General features: G+C 38.9%; 1 long non-coding RNA gene across 2 annotated transcripts; it reads left to right on the top strand.

The window, feature by feature from the left end:
- The first annotated feature begins 9,593 nt into the window (after nucleotides 1-9,593).
- On the top strand, nucleotides 9,594-10,316 carry LOC141350009 (uncharacterized). Of its 2 annotated transcripts, XR_012357864.1 has the most exons (4): nucleotides 9,594-9,724; nucleotides 9,804-9,850; nucleotides 9,919-9,997; nucleotides 10,072-10,316. It is a non-coding gene; the product is annotated as an uncharacterized lncRNA (long non-coding RNA). The 2 variants fall into 2 exon arrangements; XR_012357863.1 differs by having other exon boundaries at nucleotides 9,607-9,850.
- Nucleotides 10,317-10,801: the final 485 nt, after the last annotated feature.

The following is a 10,801-nucleotide window of genomic DNA, read 5'->3' as shown; positions in this document are numbered from 1 at the left end:
GTCTCTGTTAAGTTTTGTTTTCATGACTAAATTTTAAGATTTGATCCAGTCAGGAAAACTGAGATGTGGAGGTCTTGCAGAAAATGATTAGGATGTTGTGAAGTTAGTTTGTTATGTTAAGAGTCATGTTTTCTCTTTCTGTGATTCTTCTGAATCAGTTCAATGACAAAGCTCAGTTCTGGGGCCAAACAGCTGATGATAAAGCACAGATGAAGAGTTTCAATTACACAAAGCAGATGTTAACCAAATATAGCCCCTTTTGAGTTTGTGTTTGTTTTATCTATTTTAAAAGTGACCCTATTATGCCCTTTCGCAATTTTTGGGGGGTCTACTAGAATAGGTTTTCATGTTTGATTGTTTAAAAACACATTTTTAAATACATATTTTAGCACCTCTCTTCCCAATCTCTCTAAAATGCTCTGTTGTAGCACATTTCTCTGTAAAGCTGGCCCTGTCTGTTGTGATTGGTCACCTGCCTAGAGCGGGCTTCAGAAATGTCCTGCCCCTTCTTTAACCGCAAGCATGATCTGATAAACACTATCAATGGACTCTTTTCACACTTCCGTGCTTGCAAAGCAGAAGTCATCACAGTTGAGTAAACGCAGCAATGGCTTTCGCTGTGGTGTAGTTTCCCCATTGCTTATGGATTGCCGACCTTTAGGTTTGAAGACTTTGAACTACTTTTTCGAATTAATTCATTAAAGGTAGGGTAACACATTTTGAAAAATGCTAACGGTAGCCGCCTAGCAATGAAATCACGATCCCAGCCTCAAGTCAAATCGCCATCCAAAGTCACGTCTCTTTCAAAACACATGAATACGCATAGATCAGACGGTCACATCTCACGTCTCATTCACCAGTGAGACAACTTTGCAGTAGCCTACAAAGTGAATAACATTTCCAAAATAACCAACATAAACAACTGGTTTACATCAGAATTAGTTTAAGCACACTTTCGGTTGTAACTATATCGTTACGCTAATCCGTAAACGAACACAAATTTCATAAGCAACACAATGTTTCATCAAAGTAGAATATCTGAATCCATCTCAATACAAACATATTGCCTACCTACCTTACCAAAATAAACAGTGCAACGACCCTTTCAGACACTTTATGCCTCCTGCAGCTGTTTGCATCTCGTAGTAAAGCAGTAAAGTTACCGATGTTCATTCTGGTTTTTGCTGATCCAGGCAGTTTTTGCTGTTGTTGTTATAAAAGATGCCTTTCGTTTTGTGACTCCTGTACAGGTTGTCAATTCAGCAGAAAAGTTTGCTGTTCTCACTGTTTACAGGCAGGAGGTGAGCGCACGTGAATGTGCCGATGACGTATGGTGTCTGCGTGGACTCGCTGCGCGGTTGGCATTCAAATTATGCTTACGTATGAGGGACAAAAAAAGGAAACGTCCGTTCAGACCGAAATCAATGATTTGTTGAACATTTTTTGGTCCTACGCCTTTCACAGATGACATATATTTCTACAAATACATTTAAACAACTTAACACAGTGATTGCTATCAGAATGTAAGGAGACTTTTAACCAGCATAACAAAAAATGTTTCAGGATCAAATCTGTTACCCTACTTTTAACTGCATACAGAAAAGTCTTTGATACCATACACCAATCTGCCCAGCACTGCATTAAGTTAAATATACCTAATATTCCTTACCTCTCTGTGGCCTCTCCTAAAGCCCAATTTATACTTATGCGTTACCTACGCATAGATGAGAACCCTACGCTGTAGCCTATGCCGTAGACCAGTGTTTCTCAACTCCAGTCCTCAGGTCCCTCCTCCCATAATGTTTCAGATGTCTCTCCACTGCTGTAGACTGATGTGCACCTCTCCAAAAATGTAACAATTCATCAGTTCTATGCAGACTGCAACGATGTGATTGGTCTGCTAGAACCCCTCCGGTCAGGTCAAATACATCTGTGTCACCTTTCTTCTTATGCATTTCCGCTTGCGATGTTAAAATCAAAGAGGAACCAAGTCAAGCTTCAACAATGGCACTGTTTATTTCAACCTGATCTCACAAATTTCTGTGGGATAGTCACGGAATTTTTGTTTATTTTTCCGTGGCATTCTCACGGATTGGTTACTCAACTGTTTTGTTTATTTTCTTACCATTGTCGATTCGGTTTAGGGTTAGATTTACATAAAATGACATCCGTACCCAAACCCAACTCAAACCCCAACAGCAGGCGACAATGGTTTAAAGTTTAGAAAATAGAAAATAAATCAGAAAAAGTAGTATAAATCAATACTTGAAGTGACAAACTAATGCAAACACCAAATCTAACCCTAAACTGAAGCGACCGGTTTGAAAATAGGAAAAAGCAGTTGAGTAACCAATCTATGAGAATGCCACGGAAAAAGACAGTCAAAGGCGGAGATCCGTGAGAATGCCACGGAAAAATTGTCATGGTCTTGCCAGACCTTGGTGCTAGATTCAGGTCTGAGTTCAGTTGGCAAGACCATGACAGTACTATGTTCTGTGTGGGGACACGTGGAGTTATATTGTGTATGTGGCTTCCACGTGTTCCCAGTGTCTTGTCGCTGTCATGGTCTTGCCAGACCCTTGTGTGAGATTCAGGTCTGATTTCAGAGGGCAAGATCATGGCAGCATTGTGTTTTGTGTGGGGACACGTGTAGTCACATCATGTGTTGGTGTCACGTGTTCCCAGTGTCTTGTCACTTTTACCCTACTCCCTTATGTGCTCTCGTCCTGATTAATTAATCATGTACACCTGTTCCCCATTTGGGTTGTCCTTATAATGCCCTCTCGTTCTCTGTCTTGTGCTCGTTCGTTCGTCTAGATTCAGTGTGTGAGTTCATGTCTGTCGTGTTCCCTGAATCGTATTATCAAGAGTTTGTGTTATGTTTGGATTTAGTATTGTTTCCTGGTTTTGTTATCCAACAGTGTTATTTATTACTTGTTTTACGCCCTCGTGGGTTTTTGTGTTGTTTATTTAAATAAACCTTCAGTTTATTTTTACGTCTTGTTCTGCGTTTGGGTTCTCCTTTAAACCTACCGTGACAAAAATGAGCAAAATATTCCGTGACTATCCCACAGAACTTTGTGCGATCATGTTGGTCTATTTACCTCCATCATTGCTGAAGCTTCTCCAACAACGTACACAGCTACCTCTTCGTTGATATGCCCGTGGACCAGTGGTGGAGTCCTAAGAAAAAAAGGGATGTAGTATTACCCGTTGCAAAATGACCCAAAAAGTCAGAAGTCAAAAAGTTTTCTTTACTTATTCTTTAATTATTAAGTTATAGCATCTTCCTATAGTTTTCTATATATATATGGACAGATTTACATTGCCGTGACTGTGGGTCAATTCATTCAATTCCCTGGGTTGGACAATGAAAGCAGTGGGCCAATCAGTGAAATTGGATGTTAATTATCATCAAACCATACATTTTTAAAACAAGAAGTGTTGCTCAGAAATTGCAAAAATGTGTCTTAAGAGTAACACTAACTACATTTATAGAGCACTGTCTTGACTACAATACAATATTTCTAAGCAGCATATCTTTCACACATGACATTACATACACAATATTTTTAGTATTCAGTATTACTTCTAATAATTAATGTAGTAAGACTTAGAATGACACTAATTACATAAAAAAACATATGCAAGAATTTACTTTGTGCAGATACAGATGTAACTTTACTAACATCTGTGAACAATTGATTTGAACATGGGCGTCAGAAGCAAAAATAAATGTGGGTGGGTCCCCCGTCCAACCCCCCCACCAAAAAACACATTTACTGGAGTAGATCCAATTTTCATATTCTGTTGCCTTTTAATTAAACAATTGCTTTTATTGAATAAAAGATGGTAGCGGTCATTACTCTGGTCTGGTGTACTTTGTACAGTGTTGCCACAGGTGCACCTGAAAAGAAAGAGAGCATATTACGGTTGGTTACTTTTCAGATTATCTACTGTAACATCATCATAATCTTCACTATTAAAGATCCTCAACTACACTCTTAAAAATAATGATGCCATTATTTGATGCTTCCTGATGCTATAAAAGAAACATTTTTGACTGAATGGTTCCATAAAGAATCTTGAACATCCAAAAAAACTTTCAGTTTGAAAAAGGTTTATTGTAGTGTAGAAAGGTTTTTCAGATTATAAATGGTTCTTCTTAGAACCTTTTATTAAATGGTTATATGAGGAACCAAAAAATGATTTTTCCTTGGCAGGCTTAAGTTAACCGATTTTACCAAAATAAGCATTGTCAAATAGTTTACCCCTACGGTGAACAACATGGTTGACCTATTAACCTCCAGCTACATAACCACAGTCAGGCTGAATGAGACACAAATGATTAGCGCAAGGGTAAAGATGAGGTCAATGCTGTCTGTCATATACACATTTACATACAGAGATAACTCTAAATCGCATTTGTAAGTCAAGCATTGATAAAGGGAGTCGTTTTTCACTGTGCTAATCTTCTACTTCCGACCAAGTTATCAGTTTTTATACGTTAGTATGGTAACCTTTCCGGGCGCATGTAATCATGCTCACGTTAACACGATGAGTTTTCAGTGAAAAAGATGAAGATCAATCTGGAATTGTTGGTCTTTATATCCATGAATACATCATTTCTACTAGCCGACACACAAGGCATTATTTAAATCGCTGACATTTTCCATACGTCCCTTTCGATTATGTACGAGAGAGGCTAATGAGAGACATCAGATTTGTTTTTCTGTCCTCCAAGTACACGAGTTCCAACGTGAGATTCGTTTTCTTTTGAAGCCAGCAGTTAGCAATCATTCTAATTGGCCATGGCAATACTGATGAAACATTTCAGAGTAGAGAAAAACACAGGATTGGAAAATTTAATCAATATCATTAATCACACGCAGGAATCTCATATTAATTATGCCTGCTTTCTATTAGCCTCTACTTAGATTTGGCACTGTGTCTCTAAAATTCACAAAGCCAAAGTTTTGTGGACGGCCCAATAAACAGGCACCTTGCCGGTTCTCCTATTATATCGTTCCTGATCATCCTCCTGATGAAGAGTTAGCATGTTTAGGAATATGACTTAATCTGTTCTCAGTTTACTTCTTTGCTTAAACCCTGACCAAGTCAATTCTTGAAAGGCTCTCAATACCTCAAAGCTCATCACTGGTGTAGTTTAACGCATAGAAAAAGTTGAAGTCTGCTGGCTACTGTTTAGGTTTACTGTAGGTCACGATTGAGCCTTTAGGTGTTGAGTCTTTCCTTGTCCAGTTTGATACAGACATAAAACACAAACAGGTGTGATGGTCGTCCTTCCTTTCATGTTCTTAGTGGATAAAATGGTAAGGTTCTTGGGTTGGTATTGTCTTTTCTGGGGATGCTCTTTCCTGGAGAGTTTTGCTCCAACCCTAATCAAACACACCTGAACCAGCTAATCAAGGTCTTCAGAGTCACTTGAAAAGTTAAAAGCCAGGTGTGCTGAAGCAGGTTGAAAAGGAACTTTGCAGGACAGTTGGTCCCCAGGAGCACGGTTGAAGACGTGTGGTCTAAGGCAGTGTTTCCCAACCCTGGTCCTCGGGCACCCCCTCCCAGAAAGTTTTAGATGTCTCCTTATTTAACACACCTGATTTAACTCATCAGCTTGTTAGGGAGACCTGTTTACCATTTTGGAAGGAGGCTGATGAGTCGAATCAGGTGTTTTAAATAAGGAGACATCTAAAACTTTCTGGGAGGGGGTGCCCGAGGACCAGGGTTGGGAAACACTGGTCTAAGGTATAGGTCATGATTCCAGATTCACTGTGAAACCAAGCATTTCAATTTGGAAGCATATAGCAAATTTTTAAGAAATAATTTCTGTTTCAGTTTAGTTTCTATACCTTAAGGGTGATCTTGCAGATCATGGGTGATGGAAGATTTAATAATTAACTAGATTTTATTTATTAAAAAAATTCAAGCACAACCTTTAGTCATCAGGAGGTGGCAATAATTTTGTAACCTAACAACAGGTTATGGACCAAGAACAGTAAAGAGCAGCTGCTATGAAGCAGGACAGCTCCGAACCGTTGCAATATTTGTGAAGATATTGAACATGGCATATTTTGAGTAAGGTGGCGAGAAATGAAACGGAAAAGCTCTTAAACCGACAGTTTTATGCATGTGTGCTGGCTGAAGAATGGGCAGCCTCGTTCCAACGTGACAGGGTAGAACTTTGAGGCGGCAGTACCCGCCTAAATTCATCTGTGAGCTGATGCCAGACACAAGGTGGAGGAAAAGTCATCCAACAAGACATTTCAGATATTAAGATGCCAGCTCCTTCCTTTTTCTAGTTTGACTTAACTTTTCCTGAAATGTCAAAGAATGAACAAAGCTCAGGACAAAAAGCTTGTATGTTAATGCAGCACAAGACGGGTGTGTGCAGGGCAGCGTGATTTGGCAACGGGCATTTGGACAGGAGTGGTGTCACTTATGCACAGTTTTTCTTAGCTATTGCAGCACATGGAAAATACAATGAAACCGACTCTTTTCTTTGTATTTAGACATAGAGGATTTTATTGAATGTGACATTGAAAACTCCTTTCAACCTGGGTTGTTAAAGAGTCTGGGTTGTTAAAATCTGCCCCTCACCAATTTTCTCTTACCTTTTTTTAAAGGCTTGTAAGATCATCTAAACATTATCGTGCGTGTTCATGATGAGACGTCTGATGTCATGTGAGCCGGCGCTAATCCACCTGTTGCCATAGCAAGACTGTAATCGCTATATAAACAGCCAATGGTATTTTTCTAACGTTTCCTTTGCGTTGACAGAGCACGCGAGGGGGTTGAACCGCTTAACAAATTAAAATCCAATCTTACATGTTGGTCCGTGACAAAGGTGTTCTCACACGGACACAAAACAGCGCTGACGTTTTTCATCAAATATCATTGAGATAGCCGGTATAAATAACCCACGATGCATACTCATATCTATACGAAAGCGACAGTATGTGACAACATGTACAGAATACTGTAAATGACAGTAAGCAAATATCCATGCTACATACAGTTGTACATGCGTCGTTTCAGTACTACATCTGGCGAATGCTTAGCATTAAAAGAACAGCGGAGGCTTCTTGTTTGTCATTTCTGCATTTATCTCACAACTGCTTCACATTTTCATCACTCATATAATTAAAAGTGAAGGGCAGGCCAAAAAAATGAATCAATGCAAAGATAAAGCCAAAAGTTTTTTTTGTGTTTGCCTGCCTGAGATTTTGTTGAGTGTACTTCAAGTCTACAACTGTTGATCTCAGTTCCTGAGAGAGCGCTCCATATTCTGGACCAGAGACAATTTGATACTTTCTATTAAGAAGAAGAGACATATTTATGCTAAAAAACATTTTATTACACATCAACTTATCTCACGTACCAAACGTTATCTCATGAAAATATGTGTGTATTTTTACATTAAGTGTGGTTGTACCACACATACATTTACTTACGTTTTCATACACACTGAAATGTATAATATTGACGTGTTGACAGAACTAATATGTAAATTATTTACGTATCAATAGTTTTACAGACGTACAAATTTGTACATATTTATATATTAAAATGGTATTTTCAGACTTTTTTCTTTAAAACAGTTTATTCATTAACCTAATGAACTGTTCATGACTTTCAGAGAATTACACAGTATTAAACAAGACCACACTTTAAAACCTTAAAATGAATAACATTTCTGTAATCATTTAACTATTTTGTAATATTTAGTTTGTTTGCCATGACACACAAAACATGTTTTATCATATGCAACAATAATTACACCAAAACACAACATAAATTCACAAAAGACTATTAATCCACTGTCATCCACATCTTTAAAATCCATATGATTGCGAAGAACAGATCCAAATTCAGCCCTTTATCCAGCGATCTTTATCCCAGTTCTCATCAGCGACCCAAATCTTGAGTTCGTTATGAATTTCAATTCAAATATTGCGCCTCAAGAAGCTTTACGACACATTGTTTTACGGCAATGATATCAAACGCTTATTGCGTGCTACATCACAGATTTGCGACATTGCTGTCTTTCAGTCAATGCACTTCTGAAATTTGAAATGTGTGCCTTCACAGAGAGAAGCTGGATTAACCTTCTTCTAGATTAATAACTTTAATACTTCTCTACTCCAGAGAGGACTGCAGCACGTTGTCATTTTAACTACTTTTGGTACTGCTTTTGAAATTTCCCAATAAATAAATTATTGTGATAACACTTGTCTGTCTTTTATGCCTTTTATTTCTAACAGTAAGTGATTTTAATAAACTGTTTTTTGTACTATTCGCACGGGATTAGTATTATCTGGGGACCTAATGTGATTTAGAAATTACCTACCTACGTCTGAGTTTCGTGTGGCCGGTTCGCACGGGATAAGCAAAGCCTGTGATTTCACTTCAATTTACTGACTTATCTCCCAAATATAATGTTGAGGCTTTGCATAACACTATCACGCAACACCGCGACACGCTGTAAGGCGTACCTTTACCAAATCGTTTTTTATTAAATCATTGAATGTGTGAAAAAAAGTGAAACTGAGATGACAGAATAGCGTCTCTGCTGCCTCTAAATGCAGTTTTAAAGATTAAAATTACTTTATCTGATCAACACAAATACAAGGCGCAAAAATATAACTGATTGCTTACCAGCATTAAAACCGCATTTAATAAAAACAAGGTTTTTCTTTGTGTATCAACAACGTCCGCTCCGTGGACGAGGTAAGTGCAGCATGTAACGCCGATGGCTTTATTATTAACTGACTGAATACTTGACTCTCGCGCCTGGGCATTAAGATATGCAAGTTTTTCATCAACAATATCTGCGTGAAACATAAACATGATGATCATCTACCGACTCGACTGTTTCAGCACGGAGAGTCTGCTTTATTAACTGCTTTCCGTTTGCTCCGCGTGAGCTAAATTTGTTTGTTCTGTACTTTTTTACTTGCATATATTTCTACATATTTTCGACCAAGGAACACAAAGAATATAATATAAGTTATTATGGATAGCAGTTAAGCTTGTTCTGAAATGATGAAAAAAGCCAAATGACTAAAAAGGATCTCTCCAACTTAATTTTATAGATACAAATTAAAAATGTCCTATATTAATATGTATTGCCTTCTGTATTGCATTCGTTCTGTACACGTGCACAAATACTGCATAATTGTAATTTCTTTAAGACACTGCTGTGTTCTGTATTGACAGATTCTTTGTAAATTTGCACTTAACAAGCCTAAACAACCTCAGTGCATCTTATGCATACAACGCTATTGAGCCACCCGAAATCACCGCAAATGAAATTCCTTTACAGCCCCACCTAAGCTTAGAGATCGCAAATATTGACAGTTCTGCATATTTTTAATATTAATCATCAAGATGGCCGAAAGAGACTGATTAGAAGTTTAAAATCAGAAACATACTAATAAAGCCCTGAAGTTTCACCATGAAAGCCAAAAAAATCGGAGGGATGTGTCTCTGTATGTGCGCTTCACAGCTGCAGTGCGAGAGGCACAGAAACTGAGAAAAAAAGAAATAAAAAAGGCGCACTGGTAATGTAGCAGAGCCAGGAAGGGCATTGGTTTAAGTCACGTGATGGGATGGGAATTATATAAAAAGGCAAGTTTTGGGGCTACCTGGTGATGCGTCATCTTTGGCTCCGCCCTCTCGTGGGACCTGATTCATGGTTTCTGTCTAGGTATGTGCGTTCGCATGGTGTGCTGATCTTTTGGTAACTTTATGGATGCGCTTGCTCATGTTACTCTGTTTGACAATAGGACCATTTGGCTTTTTGGTTGTTGGCGTGGGCTGTCTGCTACCTCAGGTATGTGCGTTTTATTTGTTGCTTCATATGAGTTGGTGTACTGAAATTTACGTGCTGCACCATTTCAGCGTGGTTTGGCGTTCGTTTGAACTATGAACGAGCCACTGCGAGGACGTTCTTGTTAGTGGGCATTTCCACAAACTTCCGGTACGTATTGTTTTGGTCGCGTTATGCGCCAGTTTCTTATTTATTTTAATAATACGCTGCTATATGCTCGACAGGTTGATCTGGCCTTTCCGATTACCGTCTGGGAACAGAGAGGGTATTTGGCCCGAGTGTGTGACGGCGCTGCTGTTTTGCCTGTGGGGAGAACTTTATGAATGTTTTGCTCACCACAACTTGCCAGTTTGTTTGCCGACGGCGAGCTGTTTATTGTGTTGCCAACGGCGATCTAATTGCCGCTTTGCCTACGGCAGGTTAGCTGCTGGGGACGACTCCTGGACTGTGTGTGTGTTTATTCAGGAAGACTTTAACTTACGTGCTGCTCGTTCACGGACAAATTTACTGTCACCCGCCTCAGGGGAAAGCCCTTTGGGCCACCGTGATTTCAGCTCGAGGTATCGGGTTTCATTCTATTAATACTGTCGACGTGAATTATCCCTGATTTTGTGTATTACGTTGAGTCGCGTGATGCTGTGTTTTATGCGTGTTATGTATTTTCGTTTTTGACGTATTTCCTTGTTTTTTTTGGTTTGTTTTCTTTATTTTTGGTTTATTCCCTTACTACTGGTGATCGCTACTATTATGACCAGTCTTAAGTCATTCTAACTACTGCTTGAACCGCACCTTTTGTATAGCCATCTTTACTCCAAAGGTGTGCCTCACTCTGAGTTTACTTACAATCTGAACCGTACCTCTCGTATAGCCCTTGTCTATTGTGAACCACCATTGTACATCCGTATATGATGGTGGGCTGACCAACTATGTAAACACACTTCTGCGTAGTTATTT

This window comes from Misgurnus anguillicaudatus, chromosome 16, assembly GCF_027580225.2.
Source record: "Misgurnus anguillicaudatus chromosome 16, ASM2758022v2, whole genome shotgun sequence".
Taxonomy (NCBI): Eukaryota; Metazoa; Chordata; class Actinopteri; order Cypriniformes; family Cobitidae; genus Misgurnus; species Misgurnus anguillicaudatus.
Note: the sequence above shows the minus strand (reverse complement) of the source record. Positions and strands in the feature narration are given on the sequence as shown.